The sequence below is a fragment of the Equus asinus genome, chromosome 18 (assembly GCF_041296235.1).
Source record: "Equus asinus isolate D_3611 breed Donkey chromosome 18, EquAss-T2T_v2, whole genome shotgun sequence".
Lineage (NCBI taxonomy): Eukaryota > Metazoa > Chordata > Mammalia > Perissodactyla > Equidae > Equus > Equus asinus.
This window is the reverse complement of record NC_091807.1, coordinates 8,098,990-8,119,250: the sequence shown is the minus strand read 5'-3', so window position 1 is coordinate 8,119,250 and position 20,261 is coordinate 8,098,990. Positions and strand designations below refer to the sequence as shown.

The 20,261-nt window shown below is 37.6% G+C and overlaps 1 long non-coding RNA gene across 1 annotated transcript in view; it reads right to left on the bottom strand.

Moving 5' to 3' along the window:
- Positions 1–3,154: 3,154 nt before the first annotated feature.
- The window catches only part of LOC123278074 (uncharacterized), a 52,629-nt gene continuing 35,522 nt past the window's right edge, over positions 3,155–20,261 (bottom strand). The window contains exons 7-9 of the long non-coding RNA XR_006515338.2: positions 5,788–6,088; positions 5,475–5,532; positions 3,155–3,572 (exon numbers count right to left, since the gene is read on the bottom strand). This is a non-coding gene — a long non-coding RNA (uncharacterized lncRNA). The remainder of the gene's footprint in view (positions 3,573–5,474; positions 5,533–5,787; positions 6,089–20,261) is intronic.

Here is a 20,261-nt window from a genome sequence, read left to right as displayed (position 1 = left end):
AAAAGGACACTATGGTGATTTTAGTTTTGATGACAACTGAATAAATACCCAAATGAAGGTTCTGGCCAATGTTTACATATATAGGATGAGAATTAAAAAGGAATCCAGAGCATTAGAAAGAGATTTTTGAGAGTGGTCCATTTAGTGGTAACTGTGTGTGAAAAAGATGAGGAGTGCTCTAGTAAAGGAAACTCAAGGTACCATTCTATTTGGGGTACAGAAAGAAAATGTAAATACAGAAAACTGAGAAAATTAGAAAGAGATATAGGAGAGCTTATTGTCAGAGGATTCCATGAAGAGCAAAATAGTCAAAAAGAAAAGAGAGAGATCAAGAAGTACTGAGAAAGAGTTATTAGATGTGTGACTTCCGTGGTCACTGAATACCATCCAACATTATCTGGGGGCAGAATGGAAGTTATTTTATCAGAAAGAATTTTTCTTCCCATGCTGGGTACACTTACACCTATGAACATAGTATCACAGTGCAGAGCCTATAAAAAGTAATATGACATATCAATAGCTTTGTGAGGGGTGAAAAGAAAGTATTTATTCAAAGCTATTTCAATATATTACTGTGATTTGCACACAGTGACATCATTTTAATAGTGTGCTAGATGAAGATTTTATACTTACTTATGACTTTATAATATGAATTTTATAAAAGTCTATTATTATTAACACTTCTAAAACGTAGAAAAGTTACACCAACCATCACAATTAAACTACAGTGTCGAATCACTCTTGATGCAAGAATAAGAAGCTTACCTGCCATTTTGGAATCGTGGTTATTATTTTTTTGAGGAAAAGTGGATGTACTTATAAATTACAGTGGAAGGAGGATCAGACTACCCAGAGGTAATTTAGCTGGCAGGTAAGTAAATGTTTTGCATTTTGGAAATTGTGTATAGGTTGCAAGGCTAGGAATGCAAAAAATGAAGAAATGAAAATAGATGACCAAGCTACCCAGAGAATCTGCCTGATTCCATTTGCAGAAAGTATGTAATTAGGTGTTTAGATTATCACTTTAACCTTTAAATTATTTCAATTCTGTTGAGGGTGGAAGTCAAATTACAAATTGCAGGATCTGGTTAGCCGAGCTAGGTTAAGATAAAACAGATTCATACTGAGGATGGACTTTCTCTCTATACTATTACGTAAAGAGCAAAGAAAACATTTCTCACAGTAATATGAAGCTGGACATGTTTTCATGGTGGAATTGGTGTAGTAATCTAGATGCATGTCCTGTGAAACCATGTAATAGTCAGTATATTGTCCTTTTCCCCATTGGAGTAGATGTTCATTCAATCATCCACTCATTTATCTATTCAAATAATAATTGAATGCTTATTATATGTCAGGCACCGTGGTGAGTACTGGTCATAGAATCCTGAATAAGGTCCATCCCTTGTCCTCAAGGGCTGAAAACATAGTAGTACTTTCTAGATATTTCAAAAATCATCAAAGAAAATTAACACAGTAACTATAAGAATCCAATGTATATGTCATACAACTGCCACTTAAATATCTCATCATATTAACCAACATTCTTAATTTGCGCTGTGACATATATCCGATGTCCATAGCATACTGAATGCTCAAAAATAGGATCTCTCTTATGTGTTCTAATACTTTTCCTTCCAGTAGTTGAAGATTTTTATGTTTTTGTTTTTGTTTTTACCAAGAATACAATTTGGATTTGTTCCCAAACATATTTATATAAGTTATGCCTATGATTGTAATTATGTAATTGAATTAAATATTGCTTAAACTGATCCAATAGGACTGTGGAAGTGCTTCTTTGATGCTGTTGTTTCAATGAGAATTGAGCTGAATGCTTTGCTAAGACAATAAAAGTAAGTTGCCAATCGGGCTGAATTTGCTTCAGGAGACATAACTTTAAACAATTGAAGGGAAAAATCTTAAATGTTGGAAAACCTTCTCTACCTAGGTTAGATTACTTCACAATGGTCTTTAAGTTCTTGCTCCACTTAAAAATTACAACAAAACAGGCTTTCATACGACATATATTATGTGTATGATTTACGACAGAAAGATGATGAACTCCAAACCCTGGAACAATCCTCAAAAAACAAAAAAGCAAAAAAGAACTTTGGTCTTACATTAAAAAAACAAAAAGTGGAGCTGACCTGGTGGCGTAGTGGTTAAGTTTGTGGGTTCCACTTCAGGGGCCCGGGGTTCGTGGGTTCAGATCCTGGGCGCAGACCTACACACATGCCATGGTGGGGAGGCATCCTACATACAAAATGGAAGAAGATTGGCACAGATGTTAGCTCAGGGCCACTCTTCCTCAAGCAAAAAGAGGAGGATTGGCAACAGATGTGAGCTCAGGGCCAATCTTCCTTACAAAATAAAAAAGTTAGTGAATATATATTTATAGGTTTTAGAGTAATAGATCTTTATGCATATAACAGATTACTCCGTGATTCCTCATAAAATCAACTTTTTCGCAGACTACAATCCTAAAGGGTTATGGATATGACATAAGGGTGTTGCATACTAACTGCTTACATGGATGGATATCATTTTGTTAGTTCAAAACAGAGAAAGATGCTTTTGCTTCTCAGTTTACAAAAAGGAAATGGGAGGTGATCATTCAAATTACAAAAAGACAACCCATAAGGACCAAAACTAGTTCACACATGCACATTTGTCAACTACCCGATGGAAAATAATATATTTAACTTGTCACATAATACCACTCAACTTCTGGGAAATCACCAAACGTGTTATTTAAACTCAGTCTATGCTTAGGGGAATACTTTATTTAAAAGAACAGCTTTTGTGGGGAAAAATAAGAAGTTAGAACTTCATAGCCCTAAGGTCCTATTCTATGCTTACTTCTTAGGGGCACGACACTTCTCCCAGTTGATGGATAAAAAGTTCACATGGGGGAGCCATGAATAGGGTAGCGTGTCCCTGGAAAGGAATGAGATATGATAGTTTGAAAATTGAGTTTTCTATTGAAAATGTTGAGTTATTTAATTCTCAGTGACTCAGGGTACTGGTAAATGTTTTTGCTTGAAATGCACATCCTTGAATGTTATGTTATAAAAATGTCCAGAAAATGGGATCTGACCAAAGCCATTTTTCTCCCATTATGTACTAACAGAACAAAGAAAAACAAATGTGTTTATATACTTTGTGCTTTATTAAACTACCATGCCTGCAGTTTTTGCCTGTAGGATTTTTATGAGAAACTTTTCTTACTTTACTCACTTACATGGAGGCCATTTAATGGTCACATTTAGTCCCCACTCATTAGCAGACTTACATGATTACAACATAAAAACTAAAACAACAGTAGTTTAAACTACCAAAAACCAAAGATGAAGGAAAAGCAGTAGAACGTTTTCTCTTGTGAATCTCTTTGGAAAACCTAGAAGCCCAATTGCACTTGGTCATTTGGTCTAGAAAAGATACATAATTCAGTGACCCGCCCAGTGGTGTAGTGGTTGGGTTCACGCACTCCATTTTGGCTGCCCGGGGTTCACGAGTTCAGATCCTGGGTGCAGACTTACACAGTGCTCATCAAGCCATGCTGTGGCGGCATCCTGTATACAAAGTAGAGGAAGGTTGGAACAGATGTTAGCTCAGGTCAGATACTCCTCACACACAAAAAAGATCTAATTCAAATCATGACTTCTCTTTCCCATTTCCATGTTCTTGTTTTATCCCAGTTGCTGACTTTAATAAAGTCGCCATCTTATTTAACCAGCTCCTCCATTTTACCCTTAGATCCACTCTTTACCAAGTTTCATTGAGTCCTCCTTTTCATCTCCTTCACAATTCTCGAAACTACCACTCAAATCCCCACCTTAGCTGACACCTGAACTAGGACAAAAGTATGCTAAGTATTCACTTCAAATCTTGTTTCCTTTTGCTGTCCACACTGCACAGCAATTCCAGATGAATCTTCCTCAAACATTATTTTTATTACTTAATTCTCCTGCTTAAGAATAAATAAAGAAATCTGTTGACACCATCACCCTTATAAGTGCCTTTTCTTGTTATTCCAAGTCTTCCATAATCTGTTTCCACTCACTCTGATATTATAGTTGCTTCTAATCCGTTTTTAACTAGCTAGGGTTTTGAATATACAGTTCCTCAACATCAGCATAAATCCCATAGCTTAAAGCAGGGATCTGCAAACTATGACCTGTGAACCAAATCTGGCCTATCGTCTGTTTTCGTATGGCCCATGGCCTAATTGGGGGTTTTTACATTTTTAAACAGCTGGAAAAAGATCAAAAGAAGAATATTTCATGATATATAAAAATTATATAAAATTCAAATTTCAGTGTCCATACATAAAGTTTTATAGGAAGATAGTTGTGCTCATTTGTTGACGTATTGTCATGGCTGATTTCACACTACAATGGCAGAATTGAATAATTTCAACAGAAACCATGTGGCCCATGAAGCCTAACATGTTTACTGTCTAACCCTTGACAGAAATTTTTGCCAACCTCTGGCTTAAAGAATATCAGATCAATTGATGGTAGACAAATATATATATATCTAATTTCCCCTTATTCAAAACCTTATGTTAGCCATGTAATATTCTACTTCCCGAGCAATTTTACACATGAATCTCTTTTCAGCAAACAGAAAAATACTTTCATCAAAATGCTACTTTGGGTTTAGTGGAAAATAACAGCAGGAGAAAAGGAGAAAGGAAGAGGAAACATAATCAGGGAGTAAGAGGAGAAGTTCGTGAAAGAAAAACGTAAGTAAGGAGGGCAAGAGGGAATAATTTGTACTGACAGAGAGAAAGAGTTTTTAAGGAAAGTAGGAGCCATATTCTCGAATCTAGCTAACTCTTTTCCTTTTGCCTTTTCTCCTTATTAAAAAAAAAAAAAAACCTACTTATTATCTCTTACATGTGAGATTTAATTATATTATCTCAGCTGACCCTCACCACTACTCTAATCAAGGCAATAATATTATCCTAAATTCTAGACGAGGAGCATAAGCCCCAAAGAGTTGATCAAGTGAAAGACCTGTGTTCATAACTCAGGTATGGTGCCAATTCCCATTGGTATAACACCACACTGCCTTCCATTATTCTTCAGTATTATGTTCCTTATTCAAGAGTGTATATTTAGTTCTTTAGAAAATCATGCATTTTTAAAATTACTGTGGATACTGTCAAATTGAAACTCAGCTTGCCTCTTACACTTAATAACTTCAAAACCTTCTTGTAAAATCCAGGTGTTGATTTTTACCTAAGAGTCTCTTGTCAGAAAGAGTAATCGAGATTTTGTTGACATGGGGAATAAACTACACTAGTAGGTTTGTTTCAAGGCTACTGACTATTAATAAACTATCATCCTAATAGTGAATATTTATTGACCTCTTATCATGTTTCAGTCCTTCTGCTCTCGCAATAATCCTAAAAGGTATGTATAAGTATTATCCCGATTTGCATCCCAGGGAAGTTTTAAGCTACTAACCTGAAGTCAGTCTAATTCCACAGCCATAAGATTAACGATTTGCCAGGCTGAGAAAAATCTGTAAAAGAGTTAAATGTATGAGACTTATGAGTACCTAAATTTCAAAGACTATATTAGTGGATTCCATTTTTAAAAGAAATAAGGCAACAATTTGAATATATAATAAGATTATTGAAATATATATGAGCTGTCTTTGAAGAAAAAGCAGCACAGTATCCTGACAACAAACACACACACACAATTACAGTCACAGTGGTAAGGTGTGCTCTCGTGGTCAGGAAGATCCCATGTGGCATTATGCTTATCGACTTACCAGTAAATAGGAACCCCTGCTACGATAAGCAGCGTGCTTGGACCATCATAAGAGGAGTTGCTTTAGGTTCAGGAAGTGTCTCTCCTTCAGGCAACATCCCAACCAGCTTTCTCATCATCAGACCATGGCACTGTTCACATGAAGTGTTTGCTGTCATCAGTGGATTGTGAATGGTGCATAATGAACACTGCCTCGGGTAGCTACAGTCCATGAACTCCCCAAACACTGACGATCACAGCGATTGAGCTATCTGTTCAACCTTATTACTGTTTTTAAGTCGATTTCAAGATATAAAAGGTGTCTGGAACGAAGCAGAGGAAATTCACTGTGGCTGGTATAACCTTTTGTCGGTAAATTGCCTTGGATATTTTATCAACACAATGAACTGCATTTCACAGGAACTATACTATCTAAAAAGACAAATGCTAAAATTATAATGTAATATTTAGACACTCTTTTCCCCGAGGTCAATGTAAGGACATCGAGTAATTACACCATAACATGAGATATTAATTACAGAGGTGCATATTACCTCTCCTAAAGTCATTTTTATTACAGCAATTTCTCATTTCTAAGAAACACTTCTTTCTCATATAGGAAGTCTGACACCAGAACACATTTTCACATCCCCAAATCAGATGTAAATGTGTACCTTTAGTGAGGGGATACCCTTTCCCCAATGTTGATTTTAATTCTAAGTTACATCTTTAAACTAGAGGGCATCTTAAAATGGAAGAAAAATGAAATGATCTAATATTGGTATGATATAGAAATATTTTTTTAAAAATTAGAGAAAGCCCTTTCAGTGTTTTCCACTGCTGCTAAAATGAAACGTTTGTTTGGATCACAGAATGCTCACCACCTCCTCCTGACAAAGTAAAGAATTAATAGTGGCAGCAGCCATAACATCTCATCTCTCCTACTGCCAAAACCAGCGCCCTGTGACGTAGTGAGAATTGAAAGTTCCTAACCTTCAACTCAGTTGATTGGAAAGTTTTCATTAGAAATAGGTTCTATTGCGGCCCCATAACCTACATTTTAAAGCTCATTATCCTCTGTTTTAGCATTGATAAGCTGACAACTGTAAAACAGTCATGAAAACACAATTGCAGTCTTGATAAATGCTCCGCTGTGTAATCCATGGCAACAATGATCTATGCATTACAATGACTTCTTAAAGTACCCAAATTCACAAATTCACGTGGTTTACATACACAAACACACACACACACACTCACACGTATGGAAGATGTAGTACTGGGTCTTAAAACTTAGTTTTAGAATGGGTGTCATTTTCTTTTGTTCTCGGGAATTTTGCTTTCCATACTCCCATAGGTATTTAACATGAACAACTTTCTGTTTCCATCCATCAAACAGCGGTGCTCACCAGCCATACAAATACCCCACAGACAGTCAGTCCTGATAGTCAAGAAAATGTTACTCATCACGTGCACCGTGTTACATTCACCAACCTGTAATGCACTGTTTTCCTTCTCTCCTACAGTGTGAAGACATTTATAAGTCGGCTTGCCTAAAAGGTTTCTTATAATGTAACCACCAAAATGATTGTATAAGTAAAAAATAAAAGCAAACGTTTTCATTTAAAAGTTAAAAATATAAAATGCCCTGTGTAGATTCAGTAATAAATGAAATATCCTCCACTTACTTTAGTCTTCATTCTACTTAATAAATTAAACATATAAATATCAGGACTTTAGATTATAGAAAATGAATCTGAAAATACTCGGCAAAATATACCCCAGTAGACCTCTAGATGGCAAACTTTAGTAAATTATTATGACTGGCCTGAATTCACGGTTTCTTACCAATTCTGTCTAATCCACCTATTGAAATGATTTTCTGTTTAATAAGCTACTCAGAGGTATTTGTGCTTTTATGGAACAACGAATGAAAAAAGTGAATCATATATTTTTTTCTAGAATTTAATCCTCTTCTTTGAGATAACCTAATTGCATCAAGATGATGTCCCAGTGTCTTCTAACAGTGTCTCTTTGGTGTGCTGGATGTTCTGGAAAAGTTTTACCTGATAAATGATTTCAACTGGCCTCTAAAAGCAACTATTTCTTTAAAATTATAAAGATTAGTTACAGCTTTTATTAAAGGAGTTTCAGAAATCTCCTAGAACAATAAAAAAGACCTTTGAGAAATATTAAGTACAAATACGCGTCTGTCATTAGAATCTCAAGCACGCTTTTTACAAAACAAATATCTAACAGGACAAATTTCCAAAGCAAATCTCTTTTAGTGACATCATTCACGTCTGTTTAATTCCATAATCAGTGGTATTCCTTTAGTCGAGTTAAAAAAATATTTATTTTCAATGCCAACTATATTCAAGACTTGTCATGGGATGAACAGAAATAAAATTAGTAAGAGAGCTGATAATGACAACATATGCAAGCAGCATTGAAAAGGACAAGTCCACTCTGCATATAACATTATCAGCAAGAATGTTAAAGCATAAAATTCAGTAATAGCTAAGAAATGCATGTTAAATTTTCAATGAGGACGTGAACTCCTATCCTAAAGCTATCACTGGCTACGAGAAAATTCCTTCCTCAGTGTGCTGGGTATTGTAGAATCCCCTTTCTGAAAGACAGTACCTCCCCCATACGCAGAGTAACTGGGAACAAAATTTTAGCATGAGGTAATATTGGCTACTGACAGAAACGAGACATCTGACCCAATTGGTATAAGCATCTGACAAAAACTGGGACAAAGTTCTTTTCAAATTCCAACTTCTGGTCACTAGAATAGGTCCCTGATCCAAGATGAACCAAGAGGAATCTTTCTCAAAAAATTATAAAACTAGAAAAAGGAGAACAAATCTTTCTCTAGTGGCTAATGCTATAATACATATAAAGATGTAAAGTTTATACATTAGAAGCACCACTTTTGGTTTGGATTAGAGACGAGAAGGAGGCTGCTGGAAAAGAGAGAGAGACAGGTGAATACAGTTCTGAGTGTACTAGGCCCCTGATTCCAGTTATTTGTGAGGTTGAGCTATTGTCTTATCTTCCCAATCTGTGATACAGCCTAGAAGCCATTCATTAGATTCCCATTTTACTTAAGCTTCCTCACGTTGTATTTTGAACACTTGAAACCAACAGAATCTTAACTAATACTCTCTGCTTTTGTAGTTGTAATTGGAAGGTAAATAATTTTAGAGCTAAATCAAGCAGCTCGGTTTTTAATTCCTATTTATGTAAATATTAACAGAGAGTGAATATATCTCTTAAAATATGACAGAAGCAAGATAAAATCCAAGTACATTAATTATTATTTATGGTCAATAAATAGAATAGTATATTTAATTTAGGAGACTTTATTACAAAGAACAGTTAGTGACCATAGAAATGTAAAGAGAATCCAAATGAATAAAGATACAATTTTCTTTCATTTATAAGTATAAATGAGTTTTTTGAGGGGATGCATACATGTACCATCCAAGAAACACAAAGGTTGAGAATTTTTATAGCCCTTGTAAAATGCTTTGATCTAGATTGTGCATATGAAACTGAAATGTAGTATAAAGGTACAGCCCCAGCGCTGGCTCAGCTCTCCTGTTCACAAGCCAGGTACCTTTTCAAGAAATCCTTACAATCTCAGTGTCATGTTCTTTTCAAGCAGTAGACACCCTTGTTTTCAACAGAAAAATCTTGAGATTTGCTCTGTAAATGCTTTTTAGATGCTCATAGATTTTCTCTTAATTTTGGATGGTGAAAAATGCAAATGATTTCCACTAGGGGCTCCTAAAGTCCTGCCCTTGGAGAACACCTGCCTAAGAATTAAGTCAATTCACGGAGAACAGTGGAGCCAGTGAGGAGAGATGCGGTGCCATGAGGATTTCACTCAGCACGTGGACCAGTCATGCCTGAGTCAGTCCTGCCCTTTGACTTTACATTTATGTGAGCTAATAATTTCTCATTTTTACCAAACCAGCTTCTGTATGGTTTGATTAGAAACCAAAGGAATCTTGAAAAAGAGAGTCAAACCCCACCTGTCTGATTCATAATTTTCAGTGGAATCTCTTATTCTTCATGACTCCAAAGGGCAGAATCAGAGCTAGAGAATAGGAGGAAAATTAATTGCCTTTTAGAATCACTGTAGTTTTATACAGGAAACTTTAATATGTTGATGCAAGATGGAATTACATACATAGAAGCAGCATAAAGCGCCATCGGATCACACATCCAGATGTTTAAGCTCAGAAAAATGTTATTGACATATAGTTATTGACAGAATACGGTTTTCAAAAAATTGGGGAAACTAAAAGAAAAAGTCAGTCAACACTTAAAATATCAAAGACCTGGTGTGGTGACTCCTGGGTCAACATTCCCGACACCTTCCCCTATAACCCACTAGCCTATATAACTTCTTCAAGATTCTATGCCCCTTTTAAGATGGTTCTTTTAGATATCAGTCAGCCATCTTCCTTCTTGCTAGCAAGCTGTAATAAAATGCCCTTTCCCTGCTGCCGTCTTGCTTCTTAATTGCCTTTGTCTGGTAGGGGAGGAAGACATTTCCTCTACCCACTGTGGGTTCTTCTGGCTGGAGAACAAATTAAATTCACATGAGACAGAATAACAGGAGAAAATTAAACAAAGCTTTATAACATGTATACATGGGAGAGGCTCAGGCAAACTGAGCAACTCGCCAAAATGGCCGAAGCCCCCACTTAAATATCATCTTCAGCTAAAGACAAAGGAGGATGTTGGGGGTGGGGGGAGTCAGTTATAGGAGGTTACCAGACAAGCACAGTAAACAGGAATAAGATTGTTATGCAGTTTAAGTCCTTGCATTCTGCATTGAGAAGTGTTTCTAGAGATAGGGTCATCCCCACTTCTTCCTGGTACAGAGAGGGAGACACCTTTACAGATGGAGATTTCCCTTACAAATGTAAATGTCTCTTAACAAAGGATAAGTAAATTCTACTTTTCAGTTGCTTTCCTGTCTGCAGTTTATTAAAAGTAACCAGTCCCAAACAATCCTCATGCCAAAGAGACATATCTTGGGGTGGCCAATTCCAGGCCCCACAGTCTCATGGCAAGCAGATCATGCCCTTTGTGTGGTAGCAGGTCAATTAATGGGAAGTGGGAATTATTCTGTACCAATTAAATGGGCCATCAGGAACTTTTCTGGGAATTCTGAGACAAAGGTTCTCTTTCTCCTGTCATAGGCATTTGGCCCTGAATCTGCTGGCCACCTTTAAGTGACTATGAAGGAAACAATCCCAGGGTAGGGGCTAATATCTTAGAAACAAAGCAGACAAATAAACCAAAACTGTGTCCTTGATGACCAGGTTGAGTCATTGGATTGAACCTAATATTAAACCTTCATAGAGATGAACTTTTTTATTTCTTTTTAGTATTTGACAGTTTCAGCTCAGTTGGCTTTAACTTTAACTGAAAACATCTTAAATAATGCAAGTGAGGGAGTGATGAAAGAAGGGTACCAGAATATGCATCCCCCCCCCCCCACCACCAAATATGCCTCTTTGGCATATGGATTATTTTGAGCTAAAGGCCATTGAGAACCAGAAGATGAAAGTAAAGCTCCAGAAACAGCTCACAAGTTTTCTTTTTGTAAAGGAAATTTACATTCAAAGGGAAATCTCCATTTGACAAGTTTTTTCCCTTTCTTCTACCAGGAAGAGGAGGACTCAACAATTCTTATCAAAAGAAAAGACTTAAATCTGCATAACAAACCTTACTAAACAACCTCATTTACCATACTTTTCCTGGTCACCTTCCCATAACTTGCCTCCCCCACCCAAAAGCCCCAAATTCCTTTTTCTTTGTTTGACCTGAGATGGTTTCCAAGCCCAAGTTCTAACCATCCCTTTGGGTTACTCATCACTGGCTGCTGTTCTGGTACGCAGAACACACATGTTAATAAATTTCTGTTTGTTTTTCTCTTGTTAATCTTTTCTTAGGCTATGACAAATTGCCTGCTAAATGTGATTGAGAAAAGTCTGGAAAGTCTGAAGCTTTAGGTGAAATTGTGTAATGCATAAAATGTGGCTTCAGGATCACATTCCTCCCCTCTCACTCGAACCTATGCCCTCTGCTCCGAAGAAACATATATGCAGAATATTTATATTTGTCCATCAGTATATTTGTCCAACACATAGAGTGAATACTTCCTGGCTTCCAACCTCTGTTTTTCCTCTGCAAGAACTACATATGAAAGGGTATTGGGGTGGAAAGGACTTTATATTTTCCAATTCCCCAAGTTGTCTGCATTCTAAGGGAGTATGCCAGTGTGAGTCAACAGGCATGGAACTCCTGTAACAAATGTTTATAAGAACAGTTATAATAGAATATAACAGAAATGACTGTAATAAATATGAACCTCATAGTCCACAAACTCAGGTGTAAAAAAACCCAAAACATAGAAAACTTTATTCTTTTCATCACTTAATTTAACTACTATCTCCAGTCCTTGTTCTGTCTCATGACAGAACACTTACCTATCTTGGCTTCCTCTCTGCCTTCTATTATTGTCTCTCTTCCAGAGGGAGGGAGGAGGAAGTAGGAGATGCTGAGTCTAATTCAGAAATATTATCAAAAATAAAAACCCGTATCAAAATGTTTTCTGCTATACTGTCTTATTAGTAAATTTCTAAGCATTAACTAAGAATTCTGAATTAATCTGATTGTTAGATCTAACGGAACTTTATCTTAACCCAATCTTAAAGCCTCACTTTACCGAAATAAGATTGGTTTGGATAGACTTGAAAAAATAATGCCTAAGAGAGCAGAATGAGTGTCTGACAGCAAAATCTCCAACATCAGTGATTAGAAGACAGGAAAGAGACTAATTTAACCTATGTTAATGAAATGATTCAGAAGAGAGGAGAAAAAGAAAGGAATGGTTTCTAAAGAAAATATCTGAGAGCAAGACTTTGTATACAGTTTCCTGAACACAGGTCTGATAAAGCAAGAGTAGAAGATAATGAGCTGGGACATTTCCTCCTCTTCTGCAAACCTGTGCAAGCTCATCAAGATCAAACACAACCTGGCCTGGCTAGAAGTCAATTGGGAAAATAAATTATCAAAAATATAATTAAGTAAGCAGAGCAGTCTGGGCAAACTTCTCGGGCTTTTTTACATCAAAGCTGTAAAAATGGAGCTTCCTGGGGTCATTCCATCAAAATCACTAACAAAGCCTACATCTGGCTTGACTCTGACCAAAGATCTCTCCTCAGAATCAATTAGGGCAATTACGAACTAGTGGTGCACAAGGGCTCATCTGTGGCTAATTGAGTAAAACATACTTAATCAAGCTTTCTGAGTAATAAGTAAGTAGAAAATCAAAATGCCTAGTGGCCATTGGTTCTAAGTATCGCTACTTAAAATCTGGCTCTTTTATGGATGCGAAGGGGAAAATGTTTGAAGGAGGAGAATGAACGGCTCACGATGGTTTTTCTGGCATAAGAGGGGCTTAGAGGAGTCCCCTTCCTCTCGCTGTTACATGTTTTCTCTTATCTCTAGCGAGAGCACAAACACGTAAAAACAAAGAGTCAATCAAAAGCAGCTAACGTGGAAGTTGCATCGGTCCATAAGCCATACACGAGCGTTGATCCAAAACTCTAGCTCTTGAAATATTTTGCAAGGATGTTCATTTTTGATCACTCCCCTGCAGATGACATATTCTGAAAATTGAGTTAAGAAAATACTACTAGATCATTAACTTTGCTCGGCCCCACCTTTGGTTTTCAAGCTATTCCAAGAGGTGAGGCCAGAGAATACCTGCTTTGGCAAGATAGCAGAAAATACAACCCACACCGGCATCTAAAATTCACCAAACATTAACGTTTCAATCTCCAGTGTATCGAATTTTTTTGAAGACAGCTCTGTTATAGAAAAAATAGCCAAAACCATTTCTACTGAGCATGGGGCGAGGAGGCTAAGAGCAAATTATGAGAGAGTTGGGGTAAACCGTCAAAGTCTATAGGTTTCTACTGAGCAACACAATTTCTCGCCTAAGCTATTTAAGGAGTGAGGCCACTGTCTGTGGAAAGACTACCCTCTAATTGTTATCTAAAGCACAGGGCAAATAAGCAAGAATGATTTTAAAGAATCCAAACAGCTCATATCCTCCTCCTGCTGGGTACACTTCTGACAAGTTGGCATTAGCACACACCTTCCTCTGAACGGAAGAGAACAAAGAGAAAGAACAAACGAGATATAAAACAGAAAACAAAAACGCCCTAGGGTTGTTCCGAACTCCAGCGGCTCAGGCTAGGTGAATGGTGCTTCATCAGCACAGTAGGAAGTTCCCAAGCAGGCAGGTCCCATGCCCTAGAAAATGCCTCTGATCTGGATCTCTAATCAAACTAAACAAAGAATTTTAAAGAGAGGATGAAAAAAAAGTGGCGTGTTTTTGTGGGAAGAGTATTATGTTGCCTCCCCTTCTCCGGAATCAGTACTCTAGCACCACACAACTGTCTGGAGAGTTCTCTCCCAACAAAACAAGGCGCAAATTATTTACGTTTTCATTGTGTGGCATTACATGAAGCTACAATGCAAAATAATCAACAAAAAGAAGCCTCAGGTGACACAGATGGTAGCACCAATTGTTTAAGGAAAAAACCTGATCACAAGCTTTGCATTAAAACTACTCTGACAAACGAAATCATCATAAGAAGAAAATAGAACTTTGATTGAATAATAATTCTGAGTAAATGTCAACTTCCCCCATCTCTAGATTCATCTTTGGCATTAAAGATGGCTTTGGAATAAAATGAGAATGACAACGTTTCTTGTTTCACATGAATAGAGATTAAGTCCTGTTAAGATCTTTTGAGAAGCAAGGAGAATTCCCACAAGGATGGGCTCAGATGTTAGAAAATGCACCTGCATGTATGTGCAGCCTGTAAACACGCCTTCACATCCTCCGCACACGCACTATTTTTAAGTGTTCAGTCTTCAGGCATGTGGGAACAGAGGCCAACAAGCTAGTAGAATAGCAAAGAAGGGAAGATGCTAACCTAAGTTTGAATATATTTTCCCATGTTTTTCATGACTTACACGGAGGTGTCAGTGTGTATGAAAATAACAGATACATAGAGCATTTAGACAGCCTTTTCTGAAATGTTTATGTTTGTGATCTCATGTTGAGAGTGTCATTTGTATTGCTTTAATATTTAAGATGTCTCTGCAACTCTTTCGTTTCTTGCCCTTTATATTCAACAATGACACAGAAGACAGGGAGACTATCAAATACAGCTGCCAAGTTTGATGTATAACCCAGGGTCCTTCTAAATCCTAGGTTCAAATGGCTATACCCCTGCATTCACAGCGGCAGGTTCTCCAGGCAGGTCTTATCTCTGAGTTTGACACTGCCCTGGCATCGCCGACATGGCCTCTGTTATTCTTCTTTCTGTCTATCTGCTTCTAGAGAGCTAAGCCAAAGATTTCTCTTTTGTGAGTCTTTTTAGGTTGTGTGGCTTGCCGTTCTCAGTCGGCCCCCTTCCTCATGCTCTCCATAAGCTATTTTGGCATCTTCCTGTCTTCCCTCCCTTGCGTGTGACTTGCCTTGTGAAGCTCACTTACAGCTGCACACTTTCCATGCTGGTTGGCAGGCTGAGCTGCAGGATTTCATTTTTAGTGATTGTTGCGGTACTTGCTGTCCCTTCTGATGTAAATAGGACTCCACTGCTTCCAGAAAAAAAAAAAAAAAAAAAAAAAAGAAGCAGCATTCCATGTAAAGCCTTGTGTGTCATGGTAGAAAGCTTAAAGGAGATTAGTGAATTCCTCCCACCCTGGACGTCTTCCCCAGGTGTACCCAAAGTGAAAAGTCAGCATCCACGACCTCCCCTATTGCCTCAGTTTTCACAATGTTGCAGAGTGGTCTTGGAAAAGGGGATAATACATAGTAACCCCCAACGGATTCCCAAACTATTTTCACACCCCAAGCACAGGTCAGCCCTCTTTTCTCACCTATTCTCATACTGTTTAACAAACGTTTGTCAGAGAGTTTACAAGTCAGCAGACTGTACTGACAGCTTTCATTTCTGCATCTCCAAGGCTTATCCTCGGTATTGCAGTGGCCGTCACCATCTAAGGTGGTGCTGCCATTTCAGTTTTCTTCCAAATGGAGACACTGTCCCACGTATCTCTGCTGTGTGTGGCTGGCTCCATATTTCCAGTGAGTTATCACGTATGCAGCACGATTTCTGAGTGTTATAAAGATGTCTATAATTTTTTGAGCTGGAAGAGCTTCCCCAGAGGCCAAATTTATATTCTAATAACATAATCCTCATTTCTCATCTCCCTAAGCAGGGCTTCAGGAAAAGATGATCCTGAAGCCAAATCTACAAGCAATTCATACTTCTGCACCATTAGTAATGGGAGATGGTTCTAACACAGCCCCTCAGTTGTCATCGGCAAGGCCATGCCCTCATGTACTAGCTTTGGATCACAATTAATTCTATTCATATCCATATCTATTTAGAAGTACTACAAGTCTAGCCCATTAAGTTGAAAATACGTCCATACAACATTCTGAGAGATGTACCCAACTATTCATATAATTCCTCGTATTTGTCTCCTATAAAGAGTATACCATTCTTACCGCAGGCAAAAACCACCAATGGCTCTGAAACACTTATTTAGCACTGCACAGTAACTGATTGAAAGCAGCTCATTCAGGGATTGTGCCAGTGCTGGAGAGAGATGACAGGTCCTGACAATCGCTGCACTCAGCATTCTGACTCTCTTCTTCACAGATGGTGACGACAGGCAAGCTGCATCCTCAGACACATCACCAGTGCTTTATGGGAAGAATCCTTGGAGACGTCTGAGAAGCCTCTTCTTGTTTAAAACTCCTTGGCAAAGATGTGGCAAAGTCCAGGGGCTTCCCTATTTTTCATCTGCCTTCCCTGTCAACTTCTTGAATATTCTCTTTAGCAGCTTCTTGAGTTTTCTATGTAATAGAGAGCCTTGTGCATAATGGTAGGAGTCTTTCGGGAGGCCGATAAATTATTACTACCTTGGATTTCTTTTCCAAAAGCCCACATGGTGAAAGAGTAGAACCCATAGTATTCCTGTCACTGGATCCATAAGATACTCCCTAGTACCAACTAATGAGGAGCCCAAAAGAGGTATATGAACAAAGGCAAAAGCCAGAAGTGACAAAAAAGAAGTGAATGTGAGGGTTAGTCCTGGCCCCTTTAACTCTTCAGGGTCTGGCAGAGATGATCTGCACATGAGGGACTGTTCTCAGGAAACCTTTGAAAGGAAGTGAACTTGGGCAAGAAAAGTCTCAAGCTTACTTTTTTGGAGTTTGGATGTTAGCTTTGTCTTGAATAGGCTTTACCTTCTCAGCGCCTAATTTTCCATATTTTATTGGGATCTCGTGTTGACTGTCTCAGGAAATCTGTCATTGCCACTTTTAGAGTTGCCTGAGTATGGCTTACAATTTAGGACTCTGCTTACTTCTGAGTTTAAAAGAGCCATGTGGTTGAACAAAATGGTAAAATATTAATAATTTTATAATTCATCACATATTTATAGAACCATACATCATGGATAAGATGAACAAAGCATAATGCTCACCAAGGGAAAGAACAACGAGGAAATTCATTAAACAGGGTTCTATTTATACATAGAAACAACATTTTTTGAGCACTTATTCCATACCAGGCACAGTTCTAAGTATTTTACATGTATTCACATATTTAATACTCATAACAAAACTTATAAGGTATATGCTATTATTTTCCATAATTTATAGATGGGAAAACTGAAGCATGATATGAATCAGTAATTTGATCAATGTCAAACTGTTAGTAAGTGGCAAAGTGGAGGTTAAAAGCCAAGACATCCGACTTTAGAGCATGCTAAATTATTAACTAATTAACTAACTGGGAACAAAATTTTAGCATGAGGTAATATTGGCTACTGACAATAACTAGACATCCACTACTCCACTCCTACTCCATTCTGTAGTAATAACCACTACTCCATTCTGTGTATAGTCACCGCTAACTGTTGCTTTACCTTTACCAGGGCTATTGCTTGATTAAGATCACCAATGATTGCAGGGTATCAGTTATGTATTATGAGAATACTGCATAATAAACTACTCAAAACTTCAGTGGCCTACAGCAATGAGTACTCATGTCGTGCATCACTGGGATTCAGCTGATCTAGGCTAGGTCTGGCTGGGCGTGGCTGGGCTTATTTGTTCTCCTGCAAAGTGGTTCTGCTTCATATGCCTCTCCACCGGTCTCTGTTTGCATCTTGTTCACCCACATTCCATTGGCCCAATGCAAGCCACATGGCAGACTTGAAGAGTCAGACTGTGAGGGCCCCACCAAAGGTATAGGGCAGTGGGTATGGAAACAGGGAGAAATAAAGAATTGGGACATTATGTCAGTCTACTATAATTAGTAACAAGGAAAGTGATTTGGATTGGGAGCCAAATTCTATTCTGTTCATTCGTCCATTCATTTATCCATTCAGTAAACTCCCTTGAGTTTCATATATAAACACTCTCCTTACATGTTAGGCATACCAAGACTTCATTCAAAACGCTCCTTCAAAAAGGCCTGTAATCTCATGGGTGAGATAGACAAGTCAATAATTACATTATACCATAGTATTGCCAAAAATGTTATGAAAGCAAAGGCTAAATCTTCAAAGAAGAGTTGTGTTTAACTAAGGGAAAGAAGAAAAAGGAGAAGTGACTCCCCCCGAGATAATGTTTGGCCTAAACCTTTATGTGTAGGTAGTTAGGATAATAGCCAATATGCCTAAAGCATCTAGTACATGCAGCAGGGTGTCAAGAGATGAAGAAATGGAAGTTCAATCATGAGGGGATTTGCATGTTACCCTAAACAGCCCCTACTTTACCCTGAAGACAATAGGATGCTATGAAAGCTTTGAAAAAATTATCAACTTTATATAAAAAGTCTGAACAATGCCTGACAATTTTATGATGGATATTTTATAAATCAATATAAAGGTAAGTAAGTGGCATCACACCAAAAAAAGCTTTCTATAATGTTCCTTCACTCTGAAGTCCACGAGGACACTTTCTCATTGATGTCCCAGAATGGGATCAGGCCCTGAATGATGGCTCAGAGTTACTAGTAAACAACATGTAAGATAAATACCAAAGGATCAATTTATTTATATGCACTGAAAAATAAAACTCTCAAACAAGCCGTCAATGTTTGAGTCATCAGAGCTGACACAGAACTCCCAGTGCCCAAGCTATGTGGCCAAGCCATAAACATAGTCAAAGCCTGTTTTATTGATTTACTGTCAAATAACTGCAGTGACAAGGACGAAAAACAGAAAGGAAGACAGACATGGGTATCAGATTTCTTGGTGAGCCTGGAATCAAAACACTGGGAGTTAGGTGAATTGAACGTTTAATGGCAACAGGTGAGAATGTCTGCTCTTCCACCTCACAATAGAGTTGATCTTTCCATTCAGATCAGAAAGACTTGAGGGCCCCCTGGCTCCAAATCTCAGGACCAGCCTTCTCAGTGGGACATAAATAACTTGATGTCCAATGACTAGGATCCCCATTTTATTTCATGATCTACCATTTGCCAAAAGACATGGCTTCTTTTCCTCCATTTCCGTAGTTGATTGATGCCCCTTTTGTGTTGCATCTTTCTTTCATTAAATATGTTAATACTTCAACCAGAAGCAGTCTAGTCTGCTGTAAGTTGGCTGACCTATAATCTAATATTGATTTTATGATTTTTCTCCCAGAGAGCCAATTATTTCCTTCATTGTCAAAATTCCTATTTGGCTCCTTACTGTAGCCCTTAATACTAAAAAAGCAAGGACATTGGAATATGCAGTCAACAACTATTATATAAACATACATATGCAGTCACATTAAAAAAAAAATAGCAGACATTTTTGGTTATTTAGTGATCGAGCTCCACTGCTGAGTTCTGACCTGCGATAAAAGTATATGAGCTTTCTCTAAGTTATTTATATCAATATATTCATGAAAACAGGCTTTTTATCCACTGGAAATTTTAACTTCAAGTTTCTAATTATATAGTAAAGGGCACTGGATACCTCCAGGTAATCTTTGAAATAGGAGAAGAAACAACTTGTTTGTTCTCTGATTTCCTGTCCTGTTTTCTCGTGCTCTTTATTACCATGAGCAAAATATTTGAACGAAATAGGATTTTTGTTCATAGATGAGTGTCTTCTGTTAATGTCGAGAAACCCTCCTGACTCCTAAAAAATACTTGGATTATATTATGTATATTTCCTGGCAAAGAATGAAGGAAAAGAAAATAAAGGAAACAATTTCTAAATTGCTCACTGATATTAGGTATTTATGCCTTCAACTATGTTCCTATGTAATAAGCAATTAAAATAAGGTATTGCGTGCACCCATGATTTACAAATCATGCAGGAAAGTCAGAAAAAAGTTTAAAATTGTGTAGAAATATTGCTACTTATGTGTCT